Source organism: Ranitomeya imitator, chromosome 5 (assembly GCF_032444005.1).
Source record: "Ranitomeya imitator isolate aRanImi1 chromosome 5, aRanImi1.pri, whole genome shotgun sequence".
NCBI classification, from domain to species: Eukaryota; Metazoa; Chordata; class Amphibia; order Anura; family Dendrobatidae; genus Ranitomeya; species Ranitomeya imitator.
Genome location: NC_091286.1, coordinates 484,927,693 through 484,949,620, shown reverse-complemented (window position 1 = coordinate 484,949,620; position 21,928 = coordinate 484,927,693). Strand labels below are relative to the sequence as shown.

At 44.9% G+C, this 21,928-nt stretch overlaps 1 long non-coding RNA gene across 1 annotated transcript; it reads left to right on the top strand.

The window, feature by feature from the left end:
• Window positions 1-498: 498 nt before the first annotated feature.
• On the top strand, window positions 499-5,580 carry LOC138680827 (uncharacterized). Its single transcript, XR_011321790.1, has 2 exons — window positions 499-934; window positions 5,459-5,580. It is a non-coding gene; the product is annotated as an uncharacterized lncRNA (long non-coding RNA).
• The last annotated feature ends 16,348 nt before the right edge of the window (window positions 5,581-21,928 follow it).

The window sequence follows — 21,928 nt, the reverse complement described above, 5'->3', positions numbered from 1 at the left end:
GTTCGTAACAGTGTAATACCATGTATCTAAAAGCTCATTTTGGATAGAATAGAAGTACTAAACTGCTCTTTTATATATATAGGATAAATGTGTCTCTTTAGAGGCTACCATGTAGTTAGTCATCAGGAAAGGAGAACCTGATCCCCGGTCCCGCCCTGCTAATCCCTTCTAGGAACCCTCATAAATAAGAGAACTTGGAGGTTGTAACATCATTTTATAGTGCTTATTGTATTGTTTGTTCTTTTTGTTTTTTTACTACCTGATGAAGGCTGCACTGTAAAAATAGCAGCCGAAACGCGTTGTACTGTTTTTTAAAAAAATTTACAAATATATTTTATTTTGAGAAAATAAATGAATTTTTTAACATTTTTCACTTGAAGTGGATGAATTTAAAAAAATCCGTAGGTGCTTAGCGCCACATTTACTTGGAGTTTTTTTTTTTTTTTTTCTCTTTGAAATTGCCACCTATGTGGATCTGAAGCAGGATCAACACATAGTTCTCCAAAGTGAGCTGCACACCTTATTGGATTATACAACATACGAAGAAGAGTTGCCTAAAGAATTGATTCCTTGAGAATCTCAACGTGCATTTCTTACCGATAGAAGGTGAGCATAACTACAAATAAAAGAAATGTTTTTAACTTGTTGGTAAAAACGTATTACGCTCAGAGGAAGCGCCGCACTTGTCTCTTTTTTTTTTTTTCCCCTCTTTCCCTAAACCAGGGTATTTCTAAAGACTTTTGGAGCTGAAGGAGCATTTCCTCACCAGCTGGGAACAGACACTCTAGGTTACTAGAGGGCGAGCAGCAATCTCTGAGGATGGAATATTTTACTAATAGACAATCCAGGAGAAAAGAACTTTTGTCAACAATTACTTCATCGAGACTACCAACATTAAGAGAGAATCCCGAAGAGACTCCTTTGGATTTGGAAGGTAAAAAATTAATCAATCGACTGTTCTCGGACTTTGAGAAAATAATGAAAAATGAAATCCGACATCAATTAGATGCTGAATTTTTAAATATTTGTGCACAGCAAAGAATCATACCGAAAGGATTAAGGATTTATTTTAAAAGCACTTTTCCGGGTGATCTGGTTTTTTCTGAAAAATGGGATAAGATCCTGGACTTGTGCTCTTATAATCTGATGGACATTTTAGTACAAAAGCGGAGTGCACTAGCAAAGATATCAGCAGACCAGTGCTGTGATATACTTACAAAACTTAAACGGTTTGAAAAATGTTCTTATTATGATACTGTAAACAAGGATGTAACTAGGAAATTAAGAATATTTGAGAATGATTTAATGGAAGCAAAAACGAAGAAATTTCGTAGGGACTCAGAAATTATCCATCCATCAGCAAATAAGGGAAAGTTCCAAGCCCCTAGAGAGCCCCTTATTGGAAAACAAACTGAACATCTAAATAAAATTGTAGAAAAACTGAAGGACAAACCTGAAAATCAGAGGGTAAAAATTAAAGATAAAAAGGGAAATAAAACAAAAAACAGGGAAGCCAAGTTTAGGGTCGAGGATATGCTTGAGGAGAGCATAAATTTGATAAATCTTACAACAGACCAGGGGTCACCAAAGCCAAGTACATCTGGGAAGGGAAATACGCCCCTATCATTCTTTTCCACAACATTGCTCAGCCCGGATAAAAGAAATCCGGTGAACATTTCTACACCGGTATTGACGCACCTTCACTATCCCACTTATGGTGTAAGACAAGAAAACTCCACTTTGCCCAATGTACCCTCCTCTAACCCTGTACATCCATCCCCAAAAAACCTCAATTTGGGTGCACATACAGACATCAGTGACCTTTCAATACATGATTACACCATCCATGACAGTTCTAGTTCACCTTTCACCACGGTACTACAGGCTCCTTCTCCCTCCCCTCTCCATCTTCCACCATCTCACATGTATCTTTTTTATCGATAGTTCCAACGAGACCCATCGTAACAAACACGAACCCCCAAATGTTGACCAATGCGAGCGAAGGGAAAATAAACAATTCTCTTTCTCCACCGAACATACAACAGAATCGAATCACACGTTATTTCCAAAAATTGCCAACACAAATGTGCAAAAAAAGAAAAAGAGAACAAGAGGGACAAGAGGCAGAGGCCTCACAAAGAAATCAAAAACATCTAAAAAATTCAAAACATTTAGAAAGCAAAATGAAGTAAAAATATCAGAAATTAGGAATAAGTGTGATAAATCTACAGTATCGGTAGATCAGAATAAAATAAGTACAGGGATTAATGAGGAAATAAAAAGTATTCCAACAGTAAAAATTTTTAATCTCTCTGATCACTTGTTATCATCCACCGAAATGGGCATCCTAATGAAAGGGTTAAATTTTTGTCCATCACAAAACACTAATGATTTTGAGTTATTTTTGGACTTAAATAGATTCACAAGAAAATTAACCCTATTGAGGCATTTCACAATTAAAGAAAGAAATGCCACAGTACAAACAGATACAAAATTAGTTGACAAAGATATAGATATTTTGGAAACAGAGACCACAAGTGCTAGCAACTACCTACATAAAGAAGTAGTGCCTGTCTCTTCGTTTTATCCGACTCACCATAGGGGGCATTGTCTAGAGACATTTTTTCATCTTGTTTCAGAAGAATTCAGGAATCTGAATAAAAATAGTCTTAGTTCTAATGAGGAACAGAAAGTTGTTGGTAAGAATAAAAGGATAAAAACAAAAAATTTAAAAAAAAACCATTATGTTTACAAAGAGAATATCACACAGCAAGAAAAAAATGCATTGAATTCCTTGAAAAACAACACAGAGATTGTGATAAGACAGGCAGATAAGGGGGGAGGGGTAGTGATTCAGAATAGGCCTGATTACTTGAAAGAAGCCTATAACATTCTATCTGATACTAAATATTATGAAATTTTAAAAAATGATCCTTCAGCTAATTTTAATAAGGAATATCATGGTTTTATAAACAAAGCCCATAAAGAGAATATAATAAATAAAAAAGAAAAGAAATTTTTGACCAACAATACACCAACAATAGCACATTTTTATCATCTTCCAAAGATGCATAAAAATTCCACTAATCCACCTGGTCGCCCGATTATATCTGGTATTGATTCCTTAACAAGTTCATTATCGCATTACATTGATTTATTTCTTCAAGAAATTGTAACTACCCTTCCTTCATATTTGAAAGACTCTGCACAACTGATTGAGGAATGTAGGAATATAGAATGGCAGGAGAATTACAGCTTTATCACACTGGATGTAAATTCATTGTACTCCAACATTGATCACACACTTGGCATCAGATCAGTAGATCATTATTTATCATCAGTATCAGGACTGCAGGAGGAACAAAAAACATTTTTGTTGGAAGGGTTGAAATTCATATTAACGCACAATATCTTTGAGTTCCAGGGTAAACTCTATTTACAGCGCCTTGGTACAGCGATGGGGACTCGGGTAGCGCCAAGTTTCGCAAATCTCTTTATGGGACGTTTCGAGTCCTCATCGCTGTTGTATGCATCTGAATACAAAGAAAAAATATTACTATACCGTAGATATATAGATGATTTGATCATTTTCTGGGCCGGGACTGAGGAAGAAGCCTGTAAATTAATAGATTCTCTTAATAGCAATAACTGGGGCATCTCCTTTACGTCATGCATCAGAAGGGACAAAATCGTGTTCCTGGACCTGGAATTGGGGCATGAAGCGGGGAAAATTATAACAAAAACGCACTTCAAAAGCTGTGATACGAATGGCTACGTGGACTTTAGAAGTGCGCATTATAAAAAATGGAAAACTAATGTACCATTCAGCCAGTTCTTAAGGATACGAAAAAACTGTACAAACACTAAAGATTATGTGACCCAATCAGCGATACTGAAGAAAAGGTTCAGTGATAAGAAGTATCCAAAAAAATTAATCGAGGCAGCATACAGAAAGAATTTGGACAAAGTACAGGAGGATTGTCTCCCAAGTAGGAAGAGAAAAGATTGTAATGCAGAGGAAACTAGAGGGAAAGAACGGCCAGCAAGCAATGAGGAGAATAAGAGAAATCTTTGGAAGTTTAATTTTATAACAACTTATAATAAAGGGAATGTATTGATAAGGAGAATTTAAAAAAAATATTGGTATATTTTAAAAAAAGATGTGATTCTTGGGAAAATGCTTCCAAGGGAACCGGGAGTAACCTTTAGGAGAGGGGCGACAGTGAAAAATATTGTAGCTCAGAGTAAATTAAGAGAGGTTCCAAAAATAAAAAACATGATAGGAAACAATACCAATGTGAATGGAGGGAAGATGAACACAGGAGTATATAGATGCTCTTCAAACAAATGTAAATGTTGTAAGATCATTAACCATGGAGCTCAGAGTATTCAATCTAATACTACTGGGGAAACAATTAAGATTAAGCAGAGACTCACATGTAGAACGGATTTTGTCATCTACGTAGTGACTTGCAAATGCGGGCTCCAATACGTGGGACGAACTTCCCAGGAATTGAGTGCCCGGATGAATAATCACCGCTATAATGCAAAGAACGGGCAGATTAAACATAGTCTGTCCCGTCATCTCCTGCTGAAGCACAATAAATGCTTCTGCATTACGGTCACACCGCTGGAGCATATACCAAAAGGGGCTAATAACAGGAACAAATTATTAAACCGCAAGGAGTCATATTGGATATATAGGTTACAAAGCCTTTATCCAAATGGACTTAATGATGTAGTAGAGAATGTGTAAGGGTTTGTCATAAATAGCTCAGTCGTTCGCGCATGTGTCAATACAACAACACAAAAAGGAAGGGGGAAGGGAAAAAAAAGGAAAAAAAAGGGAGAATTCCCTTTTTTTTTTTTTTTTTTTTTTTATATATTTTTTTTAAATATATTGATGAGGTATTGGAAGGAATCATATTTATGATTGTGTATATACCTATATTTTTAATGTTGTGTTTGTTCGTAACAGTGTAATACCATGTATCTAAAAGCTCATTTTGGATAGAATAGAAGTACTAAACTGCTCTTTTATATATATAGGATAAATGTGTCTCTTTAGAGGCTACCATGTAGTTAGTCATCAGGAAAGGAGAACCTGATCCCCGGTCCCGCCCTGCTAATCCCTTCTAGGAACCCTCATAAATAAGAGAACTTGGAGGTTGTAACATCATTTTATAGTGCTTATTGTATTGTTTGTTCTTTTTGTTTTTTTACTACCTGATGAAGGCTGCACTGTAAAAATAGCAGCCGAAACGCGTTGTACTGTTTTTTAAAAAAATTTACAAATATATTTTATTTTGAGAAAATAAATGAATTTTTTAACATTTTTCACTTGAAGTGGATGAATTTAAAAAAATCCGTAGGTGCTTAGCGCCACATTTACTTGGAGTTTTTTTTTTTTTTTTTTTTTTTTCTCTTTGAAATTGCCACCTATGTGGATCTGAAGCAGGATCAACACATAGTTCTCCAAAGTGAGCTGCACACCTTATTGGATTATACAACATACGAAGAAGAGTTGCCTAAAGAATTGATTCCTTGAGAATCTCAACGTGCATTTCTTACCGATAGAAGGTGAGCATAACTACAAATAAAAGAAATGTTTTTAACTTGTTGGTAAAAACGTATTACGCTCAGAGGAAGCGCCGCACTTGTCTCTTTTTTTTTTTTCCCCTCTTTCCCTAAACCAGGGTATTTCTAAAGACTTCATTAAAATGAACCACAACTGGATTTCGAAATCTTTTGCCCCACCTTGCCTGGCTGACACCTAGCTTTCCTATGAAAAGGTCTTGCCTGTGGACTATTCTGAATGCCTTTTCCAATCTCGTAATTTTCAGCACCTGATTGTCCAGCATACGACATGTTTACACCTCACTAAATGGCCAAACTCCCCACACGGGGCCGTGGTATCGACACTTGGCGACAGCACCCGTGAGAGTGCTGTTTGTCTGAAGAGGTGGGTGTGCCCGCTTTTGGTCGACGGCACTGCCACTGGGTCCCTCCTAGTACAATAAAGTGTCTCTGGCGGTGGTGGTGCGCACCCAACGTCAGACACACCGTTGTAATATGAGGGGCCCTGGGCCTGTACCGCCGGCCACAAGACAGTTCCCCCCCCCCAGCTCAAACAGTGCTCTACCACTTGCAAAATTATCTCACAGCTCCACCAATGTTTAGTCTATGCGCTGACATCCTTCAATGCCTGCCACTGACAATACCATTGTATTGACATTTTTGTTATGTTAGGCCTTCGAAGCCTGTCTGCGGTCACTCCTTCCACTAGGCCTCCACTGACCACACCACTGCTGCCCGTGTACCCCTGGAACCAATTTAAAATTGCCTACAGCCAGCCCAATTTTTTTATTTTAGGCCTTCGATGCCTGTCTGCGATCCATTCTTTCTACTACTACTACACTGACCAGGCCACTGCTGCCCGTGTACCCCTGGAACCAATTTAAAATTGCCTACAGCCATATGTTATTATTTTAGGCCTTCGATGCCTGTCTGCGGTCACTCCTTACAATATGCCTCCACTGACCACACCACTGCTGCCCGTGTACCCCTGGAACCAATTTAAAATTGCCTACAGCCATGTGTTATTATTTTAGGCCTTCTATGCCTGTCTGTGGTCACTCCTTCCACTAGGCCTCCACTGACCACACCACTGCTGCCCGTGTACCCCTGGAACCAATTTAAAATTGCCTACAGCCAGCCCAATTTTTTTACTTTAGGCCTTCGATGCCTGTCTGCGGTCACTCCTTCCACTAGGCCTCCACTGACCACACCACTGCTGCCCGTGTACCCCTGGAACCAATTTAAAATTGCCTACAGCCATGTGTTATTATTTTAGGCCTTCGATGCCTGTCTGTGGTCACTCCTTCCACTAGGCCTCCACTGACCACACCACTGCTGCCCGTGTACCCCTGGAACCAATTTAAAATTGCCTACAGCCATGTGTTATTATTTTAGGCCTTCGATGCCTGTCTGCGGTCACTCCTTACAATATGCCTCCACTGACCACACCACTGCTGCCCGTGTACCCCTGGAACCAATTTAAAATTGACTACAGCCAGCCCAATTTTTTTATTTTAGGCCTTCGATGCCTGTCTGCGGTCCATTCTTTCTACTACTACTACACTGACCATGCCACTGCTGCCCGTGTACCCCTGGAACCAATTTAAAATTGCCTACAGCCATGTGTTATTATTTTAGGCCTTCGATGCCTGTCTGCGGTCACTCCTTACAATATGCTTCCACTGACCACACCACTGCTGCCCGTGTACCCCTGGAACCAATTTAAAATTGCCTACAGCCATGTGTTATTATTTTAGGCCTTCGATGCCTGTCTGTGGTCACTCCTTCCACTAGGCCTCCACTGACCACACCACTGCTGCCCGTGTACCCCTGGAACGAATTTAAAATTGCCTACAGCCAGCCCAATTTTTTTACTTTAGGCCTTCGATGCCTGTCTGCGGTCACTCCTTCCACTAGGCCTCCACTGACCACACCACTGCTGCCCGTGTACCCCTGGAACCAATTTAAAATTGCCTACAGCCATGTGTTATTATTTTAGGCCTTCGATGCCTGTCTGTGGTCACTCCTTCCACTAGGCCTCCACTGACCACACCACTGCTGCCCGTGTACCCCTGGAACCAATTTAAAATTGCCTACAGCCATGTGTTATTATTTTAGGCCTTCGATGCCTGTCTGCGGTCACTCCTTACAATATGCCTCCACTGACCACACCACTGCTGCCCGTGCACCCCTGGAACCAATTTAAAATTGCCTACAGCCAGCCCAATTTTCTTATTTTAGGCCTTCGATGCCTGTCTGCGGTCCGTTCTTTCTACTACTACTACACTGACCAGGCCACTGCTGCCCGTGTACCCCTGGAACCAATTTAAAATTGCCTACAGCCATGTGTTATTATTTTAGGCCTTCGATGCCTGTCTGCGGTCACTCCTTCCACTAGGCCTCCACTGACCACACCACTGCAGCCCGTGTACCCCTGGAACCAATTTATAATTGCCTACAGCCAGCCCAATTTTTTTACTTTAGGCCTTCGATGCCTGTCTGCGGTCACTCCTTCCACTAGGCCTCCACTGACCACACCACTGCTGCCCGTGTACCCCTGGAACCAATTTAAAATTGCCTACAGCCATGTGTTATTATTTTAGGCCTTCGATGCCTGTCTGTGGTCACTCCTTCCACTAGGCCTCCACTGACCACACCACTGCTGCCCGTGTACCCCTGGAACCAATTTAAAATTGCCTACAGCCATGTGTTATTATTTTAGGCCTTCGATGCCTGTCTGTGGTCACTCCTTACAATATGCCTCCACTGACCACACCACTGCTGCCCGTGTACCCCTGGAACCAATTTAAAATTGCCTACAGCCATGTGTTATTATTTTAGGCCTTCAATGCCTGTCTGTGGTCACTCCTTCCACTAGGCCTCCACTGACCACACCACTGCTGCCCGTGTACCCCTGGAACCAATTTAAAATTGCCTACAGCCAGCCCAATTTTTTTACTTTAGGCCTTCAATGCCTGTCTGCGGTCACTCCTTCCACTAGGCCTCCACTGACCACACCACTGCTGCCCGTGTACCCCTGGAACCAATTTAAAATTGCCTACAGCCATGTGTTATTATTTTAGGCCTTCGATGCCTGTCTGTGGTCACTCCTTACAATATGCCTCCACTGACCACACCACTGCTGCCCGTGTACCCCTGGAACCAATTTAAAATTGCCTACAGCCAGCCCAATTTTTTTATTTTAGGCCTTCGATGCCTGTCTGCGGTCCGTTCTTTCTACTACTACTACACTGACCAGGCCACTGCTGCCCGTGTACCCCTGGAACCAATTTAAAATTGCCTACAGCCATGTGTTATTATTTTAGGCCTTCGATGCCTGTCTGTGGTCACTCCTTCCACTAGGCCTCCACTGACCACACCACTGCTGCCCGTGTACCCCTGGAACCAATTTAAAATTGCCTACAGCCATGTGTTATTATTTTAGGCCTTCGATGCCTGTCTGCGGTCACTCCTTACAATATGCCTCCACTGACCACACCACTGCTGCCCGTGTACCCCTGGAACCAATTTAATATTGCCTACAGCCAGCCCAATTTTTTTATTTTAGGCCTTCGATGCCTGTCTGCGGTCCGTTCTTTCTACTACTACTACACTGACCAGGCCACTGCTGCCCGTGTACCCCTGGAACCAATTTAAAATTGCCTACAGCCATGTGTTATTATTTTAGGCCTTCGATGCCTGTCTGCGGTCCATTCTTTCAACTACTACTACACTGACCAGGGCACTGCTGCCCGTGTACCCCTGGAACCAATTTAAAATTGCCTACAGCCATGTGTTATTATTTTAGGCCTTCGATGCCTGTCTGCGATGACTCCTTCCACTAGGCCTCCACTGACCACACCACTGCTGCCCGTGTACCCCTGGAACCAATTTAAAATTGCCTACAGCCATGTGTTATTATTTTAGGCCTTCGATGCCTGTCTGCGGTCACTCCTTCCACTAGGCCTCCACTGACCACACCACTGCTGCCCGTGTACCCCTGGAACCAACATCAGAAAATATAAAAATAAGTATTTTGCTTATAAAAAAGAAAATACTGGAGAGATATCAAATGCAGACATTTTAACATTAAAAACAAACATATACAACAAAAATCTGGTACAGTACTAAAAATGGCCACCAGCTACAATAACTTTCTCCTGCAAGTAGTTAACTGAAAGTTTTTTTCAATTTAAAACACAGATATGGCATCCACCGAGTGTTGTCCTGTCGCGTCTTCTTTATATTATTGCCAAAAAGATGCAAAACAATGAAAATAATAAAATCATTATTTACCAAAAAAATAGAGTAAGTCAAAACCACATTGCAAATAAACATTCATTACAAATAAAGAAGCAGGGCGCGTCCGAGGGTGAGTATATACCTAATAAGAATATAATCACCCTCGGACGCGCCCTGCTTCTTTCCGACAGCCTTCCTTCCTAAGAATCAGCCCTTCCGTGGTATAGAGAGAGGGTTTGTTACACTCCAAGGTGTTCCCCAGGTGGCCTTTCCTGAGCTTCGATCTTCATGCTCTCGTTTAGTAGTTGTCGGAAAGTAGGCTGCATTAGGCCTACAAATTAGGTATGGGGTGGAGAGAGATGGTGTGTTACACTCCAAGGTGTTCCCCAGGTTTCCTTGCCATTGCTTCGGTCTTCCGACTCTCGTTTAGTAGTTGTAGAAAACTTCACTGCATTAGGCCTACAAAATGGGTATCGGGTGGAGAGAGATGGTGTGTTACACTCCAAGGTGTTCCCCAGGTTGCCTTTCCTGAGCTTCGATCTTCCGGCTCTCGTTTAGTAGTTGTTGGAAACTACACTGCATTAGGCCTACAAATTGGGTATGGGGTGTAGAGAGATGGTGTGTTCCACTCCAAGGTGTTCTCCAGGTTGCCTTTCCTGAGCTTCGATCTTCCGGCTCTCGTTTAGTAGTTGATGGAAACTACGCTGCATTAGGCCTACAAATTGGGTATGGGGTGTAGAGAGATGTTGTGTTCCACTCCAAGGTGTTCCCCAGGTTTCCTCGCCAATGCTTCGATCTTCATGCTCTCGTTTAGTAGTTGTTGGAAACTACGCTGCATTAGGCCTACAAATTGGGTATGGGGTGTAGAGAGATGGTGTGTTCCACTCCAAGGTATTCCCCAGGTTTCCTCGCCAATGCTTCGATCTTCATGCTCTCGTTTAGTAGTTGTTGGAAACTACGCTGCATTAGGCCTACAAACTGGGTATGGGGTGTAGAGAGATGGTGTGTTCCACTCCAAGGTGTTCTCCAGGTTGCCTTTCCTGAGCTTCGATCTTCCGGCTCTCGTTTAGTAGTTCTTGGAAACTACACTGCATTAGGCCTACAAATTGGGTATGGGGTGTAGAGAGATGGTGTGTTCCACTCCAAGGTGTTCTCCAGGTTGCCTTTCCTGAGCTTTGATCTTCCGGCTCTCGTTTAGTAGTTCTTGGAAACTACACTGCATTAGGCCTACAAATTGGGTATGGGGTGTAGAGAGATGGTGTGTTCCACTCCAAGGTGTTCCCCAGGTTTCCTCGCCAATGCTTCGATCTTCATGCTCTCGTTTAGTAGTTGTTGGAAACTACGCTGCATTAGGCCTACAAATTGGGTATGGGGTGTAGAGAGATGGTGTGTTACACTCCAAGGTGTTCCCCAGGTTTCCTCGCCAATGCTTCGATCATCATGCTCTCGTTTAGTAGTTGTTGGAAACTACGCTGCATTAGGCCTACAAATTGGGTATGGGGTGTAGAGAGATGGTGTGTTCCACTCCAAGGTGTTCTCCAGGTTGCCTTTCCTGAGCTTCGATTTTCCGGCTCTCGTTTAGTAGTTGTTGGAAACTACGCTGCATTAGGCCTACAAATTGGGTATGGGGTGTAGAGAGATGGTGTGTTCCACTCCAAGGTGTTCCCCAGGTTTCCTCGCCAATGCTTCGATCATCATGCTCTCGTTTAGTAGTTGTTGGAAACTACGCTGCATTAGGCCTACAAATTGGGTATGGGGTGTAGAGAGATGGTGTGTTCCACTCCAAGGTGTTCTCCAGGTTGCCTTTCCTGAACTTCTATCTTCAGGCTCTCATTAAATTGTGGTTAAACGGAACAACTGCATTTGGCGTACTAGTTGGTTTGGGGCCTACTATCGGTGTCTGCCACTCCTTGCTGTTCTCCTGGTTTCCTGTCCTGAAATTCCGTTTTCAGGCGCTCGTTAAGTAGTTGTTAATGTTAGACTGCATTTGGCCTACTAGTTGGGTTGGGGCCTACTATCGGTGTCTGCCACTCCTTGCTGTTCTCCTCCACTGAACAAAGCTGTGCCGCCTGTTTACTACGGTTGCCAATTTTGAACTGCATTTCGACTACTTACTGATTTGGGCCTACTCTCTGTGTCAGCCTCTCATTCCAGTTGTCCTCCACTGCAATGTTCCCTGGTTATTCCTGTGTTACCAATTTTGAACTGCATTTAGCCAACTTTATTCTTTGGGCCTATATCTGTGTTTCCTCCTCATCCTGCCCATTGCCCAGCCAGTGATAGATGAGTCTGCTGGTACATTGACCCATAATGCAACATTCCCCGTGCACGCTACACAACAACATTGTGACCCTGCTGAAAGTCAGGTTGCTCTTCCCGCATACCATACCACCTTACACGGGGACAAAGAGGAAGGTGCAGATGAAAGTGCAGGTTCCTTCATCAGGTAGGGGGAGGAATACTAGTTGGCGACGTCACTGGCACAGGGCCTCTCATAGTACGCAAAAGTGTTGCTGCCGGTGGGAGGCGCCCCCGCCGTGCAAACACACCGCTGTACTTTGAGGGGCCCTGTGCCAGTGCCAATGCCAACGAGTGGGCCCCACCTGCTTGCTCAGGTTCACAGCACTTGCAAAGTTGAAATACTTACTTCTCCCTGCTCCACTGCCGTGACGTGGTCCAGATTTCCTGGGCCCACTAATTACTTGAACCAGCCCTACCCACCACAACTTTAGCCAAATGAACCCCAATTTCAAATGCCTTCCAATTATTATAAGGTAAATTACGCTTGACAAGCTTCATTAAGAAGAATGGATGGTTTTGACATTAAAATGGGCACTCTAGGTGTTTTCCTGGCCCCCACTCACTGCCGACTATGCTGCCCCATTGACTTGCATTGGGTTTCGTGTTTCGGTCGATCCCGACTTTACGTCATAATCGGCCGATTTCACTCGACCTGACTTTTGAGATAGTCGGGTTTCGCGAAACCCGGCTCGACTCTAAAAAGGTCAAGGTCGCTCAACTCTACTAAACAGGTCAGGTGTCTATTTTGAAATCTGACCGGTTCAGTTGAGTTCTGAACTTGATTTCCACCATTTTCGCTTTGTACAGTGACACTACACTAGGTACAAAAATAAGAGTATGGAAATAACTACTATTTTTTTGGCCAACTCATATCTGTATACTAAAGAAACACATATAGATGTTGTCTTGTATTTTATACTACTGGAGATATGTTTTGGCCAAAAGAATAAGTGTGTGGCGAAGTTTATTGGTGTGTATTGAGAGCGGTGAAAGACACAATAAACCAAGCATAATTGTTGCAAATAAACTTTTTTTTTATTGAGTAAACACAAACAAATTTATTTTTTTGTACCGCGACGGGTTGTACCGCGCCGGCTTGGGGTAGAGTGACGTAACTGGGGGGTGTTCAGAACTGAAGCCTGGCTCACCGTGGAGGAGGCAGAGGTGGCAGGAGAAGGGGCAATAAAACTGGAAGGGTCTGGAAGTTCGGGGATGGGGCTTAAAACATGAGGGGCTTGAGACACACTTGAAGGGTGAGACACAACAGACAATAGAGACATATCGGTAGGTGATGGGGGAGGAATATTCAGAGTTTTTTGTTTTTTATGAGTTTTGCCGGTTTTCCTTGGGTTTTCCTGGTAGGGGGATGTCTTCTTGGGCTAGGATGTTGAGTGTTGGCGGGAGACACGTCAGGATCCGGCTCCACAATAACACAGTCCGTCTCCATTGTGGAGCACTCGGCAACGTCTGAGTCCAACAGCATTGTAGTGGGGGGGAAAGATAAAGCCCCGCCTGGGTCCTGGTGCCTCGTTGGGGGGGGAACTAAAACCCTCCCAGGATCCTGGTGCCTCGTTGGGGGGAGGAATATAAAACCCTCCCAGGACCCACCCCGTGGCAGGGTCCTGCTGCATCGGGGTGGGTCCTGCCCGGAAAGCTATGGCTTGCTCCTGCTGCATTATGGGGGGGCCGGTGCGATACGCCATGCCTGGGTCCTGCTGCATGGGGGGGTGGGCCGTCCTATACGCCTGGCCTGGGTCCTGCTGCATCGGGGGGGCCGGTCCGATATGCCAGGCCTCGGTCCTGCTGCATCGGGGTGGGACCGGTCCGATATGCCATGGATGGGTCCTGCTGCATCGGGAGGGGGCCAGGCCGATAAGCCACGCCAGGGTCCTGCGTCATCGTGGTGTCAGCGGAGGAGGTCCAAGCCGGAGCAGCGGTTGTCACGGTGGTGGCGGTGGGATGTCCAACAGCACTCGTCATCGTGTTGGCGCTGTAGTGGAGTACACCTGTTGAGGGAATAGAGGTGGCCGTGCAGTGGTATGCAGCAGAGGTAGGAATGGTGTTTAATCGTGACAGTGACGGCACAGTTGGATATGCCGCCACTAGAGTTGAGCGACCTTGACCTTTTTAGAGTCGAGCCGGGTTTTGCGAAACCCGACTATCTCAAAAGTCGGGTCGAGTGAAATCGGCCGATTATGACGTAAAGTCGGGATCGACCGAAACACGAAACCCAATGCAAGTCAATGGGGCAGCATAGTCGGCAGTGATTGGGGGCCAGGAAAACACCTAGAGTGCCCATTTTAATGTCAAAACCATCCATTCTTCTTAATGAAGCTTGTCAAGCGTAATTTACCTTATAATAATTGGAAGGCATTTGAAATTGGGGGTCATTTGGCTAAAGTTGTGGGGGGTAGGGCTGGTTCAAGTAACATAGTTAGTAAGGCCGAAAAAAGACATTTGTCCATCCAGTTCAGCCTATATTCCATCATAATAAATCCCCAGATCTACGTCCTTCTACAGAACCTAATAATTGTATGATACAATATTGTTCTGCTCCAGGAAGACATCCAGGCCTCTCTTGAACCCCTCGACTGAGTTCGCCATCACCACCTCCTCAGGCAAGCAATTCCAGATTCTCACTGCCCTAACAGTAAAGAATCCTCTTCTATGTTGGTGGAAAAACCTTCTCTCCTCCAGACGCAAAGAATGCCCCCTTGTGCCCGTCACCTTCCTTGGTATAAACAGATCCTCAGTGAGATATTTGTATTGTCCCCTTATATACTTATACATGGTTATTAGATCGCCCCTCAGTCGTCTTTTTTCTAGACTAAATAATCCTAATTTCGCTAATCTATCTGGGTATTGTAGTTCTCCCATCCCCTTTATTAATTTTGTTGCCCTCCTTTGTACTCTCTCTAGTTCCATTATATCCTTCCTGAGCACCGGTGCCCAAAACTGGACACAGTACTCCATGTGCGGTCTAACTAGGGATTTGTACAGAGGCAGTATAATGCTCTCATCATGTGTATCCAGACCTCTTTTAATGCACCCCATGATCCTGTTTGCCTTGGCAGCTGCTGCCTGGCACTGGCTGCTCCAGGTAAGTTTATCATTAACTAGGATCCCCAAGTCCTTCTCCCTGTCAGATTTACCCAGTGGTTTCCCGTTCAGTGTGTAATGGTGATATTGATTCCCTCTTCCCATGTGTATAACCTTACATTTATCATTGTTAAACCTCATCTGCCACCTTTCAGCCCAAGTTTCCAACTTATCCAGATCCATCTGTAGCAGAATACTATCTTCTCTTGTATTAACTGCTTTACATAGTTTTGTATCATCTGCAAATATCGATATTTTACTGTGTAAACCTTCTACCAGATCATTAATGAATATGTTGAAGAGAACAGGTCCCAATACTGACCCCTGCGGTACCCCACTTGTCACAGCGACCCAGTTAGAGACTATACCATTTATAACCACCCTCTGCTTTCTATCACTAAGCCAGTTACTAACCCATTTACACACATTTTCCCCCAGACCAAGCATTCTCATTTTGTGTACCAACCTCTTGTGCGGCACGGTATCAAACGCTTTGGAAAAATCGAGATATACCACGTCCAATGACTCACCGTGGTCCAGTCTATAGCTTACCTCTTCATAAAAACTGATTAGATTGGTTTGACAGGAGCGATTTCTCATAAACCCATGCTGATATGGAGTTAAACAGTTATTCTCATTGAGATAATCCAGAATAACATCCCTCAGAAACCCTTCAAATATTTTACCAACAATAGAGGTTAGACTTACTGGCCTATAATTTCCAGGTTCACTTTTAGAGCCCTTTTTGAATATTGGCACCACATTTGCTATGCGCCAGTCCTGCGGAACAGACCCTGTCGCTATAGAGTCACTAAAAATAAGAAATAATGGTTTATCTATTACATTACTTTACTACATTACTAAGTAATTAGTGGGCCCAGGAAATCTGGACCACGTCACGGCAGTGGAGCAGGGAGAGGTAAGTATTTCAACTTTGCAAGTGCTGTGAACCTGAGCAAGCAGGGGGGGCCCACTCGTTGGCATTGGCACTGGCACAGGGCCCCTCAAAGTACAGCGGTGTGTTTGCACGGCGGGGGCGCCTCCCACCGGCAGCAACACTTTTGCGTACCATGAGAGGCCCTGTGCCAGTGACGTCGCCAACTAGTATTCCTCCCCCCACGTGATGAAGGAACCTGCACTTTCATCTGCACCTTCCTGTTTGTCCCCGTGTAAGGTGGTATGGTATGCGGGAAGGGAGACCTGACTTTCAGCAGGGTCACAATCTTGCAGTGTAGCGTGCACGGGAAATGTTGCGTTATGGGTCAATGTACCAGCAGACTCATCTATCACTGGCTGGGCAATGGGCAGGATGAGGAGGAAACACAGATATAGGCCCAAAGAATAAAGTGGGCTAAATACAGTTCAAAATTGGTAACACAGGACTAATCAGGAGGCATTGCAGTGGAGGACAACTGGAATGAGAGGCTGACACAGAGAGTAGGCCCAAATCAGTAAGTAGTCGAAATGCAGTTCAAAATTGGCAACAGTAGTAAACAGGCGGCACAGCTTTGTTCAGTGGAGGAGAACAGCAAGGAGTGGCAGACACCGATAGCAGGCCCCAACCCAACTAGTAGGCCAAATGCAGTCTAACATTAACAACTACTTAACGAGCGCCTGAAAACGGAATTTCAGGACAGGAAACCAGGAGAACAGCAAGGAGCGGCAGACACCGATAGTAGGCCCCAAACCAACTAGTACGCCAAATGCAGTTGTTCCGTTTAACCACAATTTAATGAGAGCCTGAAGATAGAAGTTCAGGAAAGGCAACCTGGAGAACACCTTGGAGTGGAACACACCATCTCTCTACACCCCATACCCAATTTGTAGGTCTAATGCAGCGTAGTTTCCAACAACTACTAAACGAGAGCATGATGATCGAAGCATTGGCGAGGAAACCTGGGGAACACCTTGGAGTGGAACACACCATCTGTCTACACCCCATACCCAATTTGTAGGCCTAATGCAGCGTAGTTTCCAACAACTACTAAACGAGAGCATGATGATCGAAGCATTGGCGAGGAAACCTGGGGAACACCTTGGAGTGGAACACACCATCTCTCTACAGTGGAACACACCATCTCTCTACACCCCATACCCAATTTGTAGGCCTAATGCAGCGTAGTTTCCAACAACTACTAAACGAGAGCCGGAAGATCGAAGCTCAGGAAAGGCAACCTGGAGAACACCTTGGAGTGGAACACACCATCTCTCTACACCCCATACCCAATTTGTAGGCCCAATGCAGCGTAGTTTCCAACAACTACTAAACGAGAGCCGGAAGATCCAATCAATGGAGAGGAAACCTGGGGAACACCTTGGAGTGTAACACACCATCTCTCTACACCCCATACCCAATTTGTAGGCCTAATGCAGCGTAGTTTCCAACAACTACTAAACGAGAGCCGGAAGATCGAAGCAATGGAGAGGAAACCTGGGGAACACCTTGGAGTGTAACACACCATCTCTCTACACCCCATACCCAATTTGTAGGCCTAATGCAGCGTAGTTTCCAACAACTACTAAACGAGAGCCGGAAGATCGAAGCAATGGAGAGGAAACCTGGGGAACACCTTGGAGTGTAACACACCATCTCTCTACACCCCATACCCAATTTGTAGGCCTAATGCAGCGTAGTTTCCAACAACTACTAAACGAGAGCATGAAGATCGAAGCAATGGAGAGGAAACCTGGGGAACACCTTGGAGTGGAACACACCATCTCTCTACACCCCATACCCAATTTGTAGGCCTAATGCAGCGTAGTTTCCAACAACTACTAAACGAGAGCATGATGATCGAAGCATTGGCGAGGAAACCTGGGGAACACCTTGGAGTGGAACACACCATCTCTCTACAGTGGAACACACCATCTCTCTACACCCCATACCCAATTTGTAGGCCTAATGCAGCGTAGTTTCCAACAACTACTAAACGAGAGCCGGAAGATCGAAGCTCAGGAAAGGCAACCTGGGGAACACCTTGGGGTGGAACACACCATCTCTCTACACCCCATACCCAATTTGTAGGCCTAATGCAGCGTAGTTTCCAACAACTACTAAACGAGAGCATGATGACCGAAGCATTGGCGAGGAAACCTGGGGAACACCTTGGAGTGGAACACACCATCTCTCTACAGTGGAACACACCATCTCTCTACACCCCATACCCAATTTGTAGGCCTAATGCAGCGTAGTTTCCAACAACTACTAAACGAGAGCCGGAAGATCGAAGCTCAGGAAAGGCAACCTGGAGAACACCTTGGAGTGGAACACACCATCTCTCTACACCCCATACCCAATTTGTAGGCCCAATGCAGCGTAGTTTCCAACAACTACTAAACGAGAGCCGGAAGATCGAAGCAATGGAGAGGAAACCTGGGGAACACCTTGGAGTGTAACACACCATCTCTCTACACCCCATACCCAATTTGTAGGCCTAATGCAGCGTAGTTTCCAACAACTACTAAACGAGAGCCGGAAGATCGAAGCAATGGAGAGGAAACCTGGGGAACACCTTGGAGTGTAACACACCATCTCTCTACACCCCATACCCAATTTGTAGGCCTAATGCAGCGTAGTTTCCAACAACTACTAAACGAGAGCATGAAGATCGAAGTAATGGAGAGGAAACCTGGGGAACACCTTAGAGTGGAACACACCATCTCTCTACACCCCATACCCAATTTGTAGGCCCAATGCAGCGTAGTTTCCAACAACTACTAAACGAGAGCCGGAAGATCGAAGCTCAGGAAAGGCAACCTGGGGAACACCTTGGAGTGTAACAAACCCTCTCTCTACACCACGGAAGGGCTGATTCTTAGGAAGGAAGGCTGTCGGAAAGAAGCAGGGCGCGTCCGAGGGTGATTATATTCTTATTAGGTATATACTCACCCTCGGACGCGCCCTGCTTCTTTATTTATAATGAATGTTTATTTGCAATGTGGTTTTGACTTACTCTATTTTTTTGGTAAATAATGATTTTATTATTTTCATTGTTTTGCATCTTCTTGGCAATAATATAAAGAAGACGCGACAGGACAACACTCGGTGGATGCCATATCTGTGTTTAAAATTGAAAAAACCTTTCAGTTAACTACTTGCAGGAGAAAGTTATTGTAGCTGGTGGCCATTTTTAGTACTGTACCAGATTTTTGTTGTATGTGTTTGTTTTTAATGTTAAAATGTCTGCATTTGATATCTCTCCAGTATTTTCTTTTTTATAAGCAAAATAATTATTTTTATATTTTCTGATGTTGGTTCCAGGGGTACACGGGCAGCAGTGGTGTGGTCAGTGGAGGCCTAGTGGAAGGAGTGACCGCAGACAGGCATCGAAGGCCTAAAATAATAACACATGGCTGTAGGCAATTTTAAATTGGTTACAGGGGTACACGGGCAGCAGTGGTGTGGTCAGTGGAGGCCTAGTGGAAGGAGTGACCGCAGACAGGCATCGAAGGCCTAAAATAATAACACATGGCTGTAGGCAATTTTAAATTGGTTCCAGGGGTACACGGGCAGCAGTGGTGTGGTCAGTGGAGGCCTAGTGGAAGGAGTCACCGCAGACAGGCATCGAAGGCCTAAAATAATAACACATGGCTGTAGGCAATTTTAAATTGGTTCCAGGGGTACACGGGCAGCAGTGGTGTGGTCAGTGGAGGCCTAGTGGAAGGAGTGACCGCAGACAGGCATCGAAGGCCTAAAATAATAACACATGGCTGTAGGCAATTTTAAATTGGTTCCAGGGGTACACGGGCAGCAGTGGTGTGGTCAGTGGAGGCCTAGTGGAAGGAGTCACCGCAGACAGGCATCGAAGGCCTAAAATAATAACACATTGCTGTAGGCAATTTTAAATTGGTTACAGGGGTACACGGGCAGCAGTGGTGTGGTCAGTGGAGGCCTAGTGGAAGGAGTGACCGCAGACAGGCATCGAAGGCCTAAAATAAAAAAATTGGGCTGGCTGTAGGCAATTTTAAATTGGTTCCAGGGGTACACGGGCAGCAGTGGTGTGGTCAGTGGAGGCATAGTGGAAGGAGTGACCGCAGACAGGCATCGAAGGCCTAAAATAATAACACATGGCTGTAGGCAATTTTAAATTGGTTCCAGGGGTACACGGGCAGCAGTGGTGTGGTCAGTGGAGGCCTAGTGGAAGGAGTGACCACAGACAGGCATCGAAGGCCTAAAATAATAACACATGGCTGTAGGCAATTTTAAATTGGTTCCAGGGGTACACGGGCAGCAGTGGTGTGGTCAGTGGAGGCCTAGTGGAAGGAGTGACCGCAGACAGGCATCGAAGGCCTAAAGTAAAAAAATTGGGCTGGCTGTAGGCAATTTTAAATTGGTTGCAGGGGTACACGGGCAGCAGTGGTGTGGTCAGTGGAGGCCTAGTGGAAGGAGTGACCGCAGACAGGCATCGAAGGCCTAAAATAATAACACATGGCTGTAGGCAATTTTAAATTGGTTCTAGGGGTACACGGGCAGCAGTGGTGTGGTCAGTGGAGGCCTAGTGGAAGGATTGACCGCAGACAGGCATCGAAGGCCTAAAATAATAACACATGGCTGTAGGCAATTTTAAATTGGTTCCAGGGGTACACGGTCAGCAGTGGTGTGGTCAGTGGAGGCCTAGTGGAAGGAGTGACCACAGACAGGCATCGAAGGCCTAAAATAATAACATATGGCTGTAGGCAATTTTAAATTGGTTCCAGGGGTACACGGGCAGCAGTGGTGTGGTCAGTGGAGGCCTAGTGGAAGGAGTCACCGCAGACAGGCATCGAAGGCCTAAAATAATAACACATGGCTGTAGGCAATTTTAAATTGGTTACAGGGGTACACGGGCAGCAGTGGTGTGGTCAGTGGAGGCCTAGTGGAAGGAATGACCGCAGACAGGCATCGAAGGCCTAAAATAAAAAAATTGGGCTGGCTGTAGGCAATTTTAAATTGGTTCCAGGGGTACACGGGCAGCAGTGGTGTGGTCAGTGGAGGCATAGTGGAAGGAGTGACAGCAGACAGGCATCGAAGGCCTAAAATAATAACACATGGCTGTAGGCAATTTTAAATTGGTTCCAGGGGTACACGGGCAGCAGTGGTGTGGTCAGTGGAGGCCTAGTGGAAGGAGTGACCGCAGACAGGCATCGAAGGCCTAAAGTAAAAAAATTGGGCTGGCTGTAGGCAATTTTAAATTGGTTCCAGGGGTACACGGGCAGCAGTGGTGTGGTCAGTGGAGGCCTAGTGGAAGGAGTGACCGCAGACAGGCATCGAAGGCCTATAATAATAACACATGGCTGTAGGCAATTTTAAATTGGTTCCAGGGGTACACGGGCAGCAGTGGTGTGGTCAGTGGAGGCCTAGTGGAAGGAGTGACCACAGACAGGCATCGAAGGCCTAAAATACTAAAATTGGGCTGGCTGTAGGCAATTTTAAATTGGTTCCAGGGGTACACGGGCAGCAGTGGTGTGGTCAGTGGAGGCATAGTGGAAGGAGTGACCGCAGACAGGCATCGAAGGCCTAAAATAATAACACATGGCTGTAGGCAATTTTAAATTGGTTCCAGGGGTACACGGGCAGCAGTGGTGTGGTCAGTGGAGGCCTAGTGGAAGGAGTGACCACAGACAGGCATCGAAGGCCTAAAGTAATAACACATGGCTGTAAGCAATTTTAAATTGGTTCCAGGGGTACACGGGCAGCAGTGGTGTGGTCAGTGGAGGCCTAGTGGAAGGA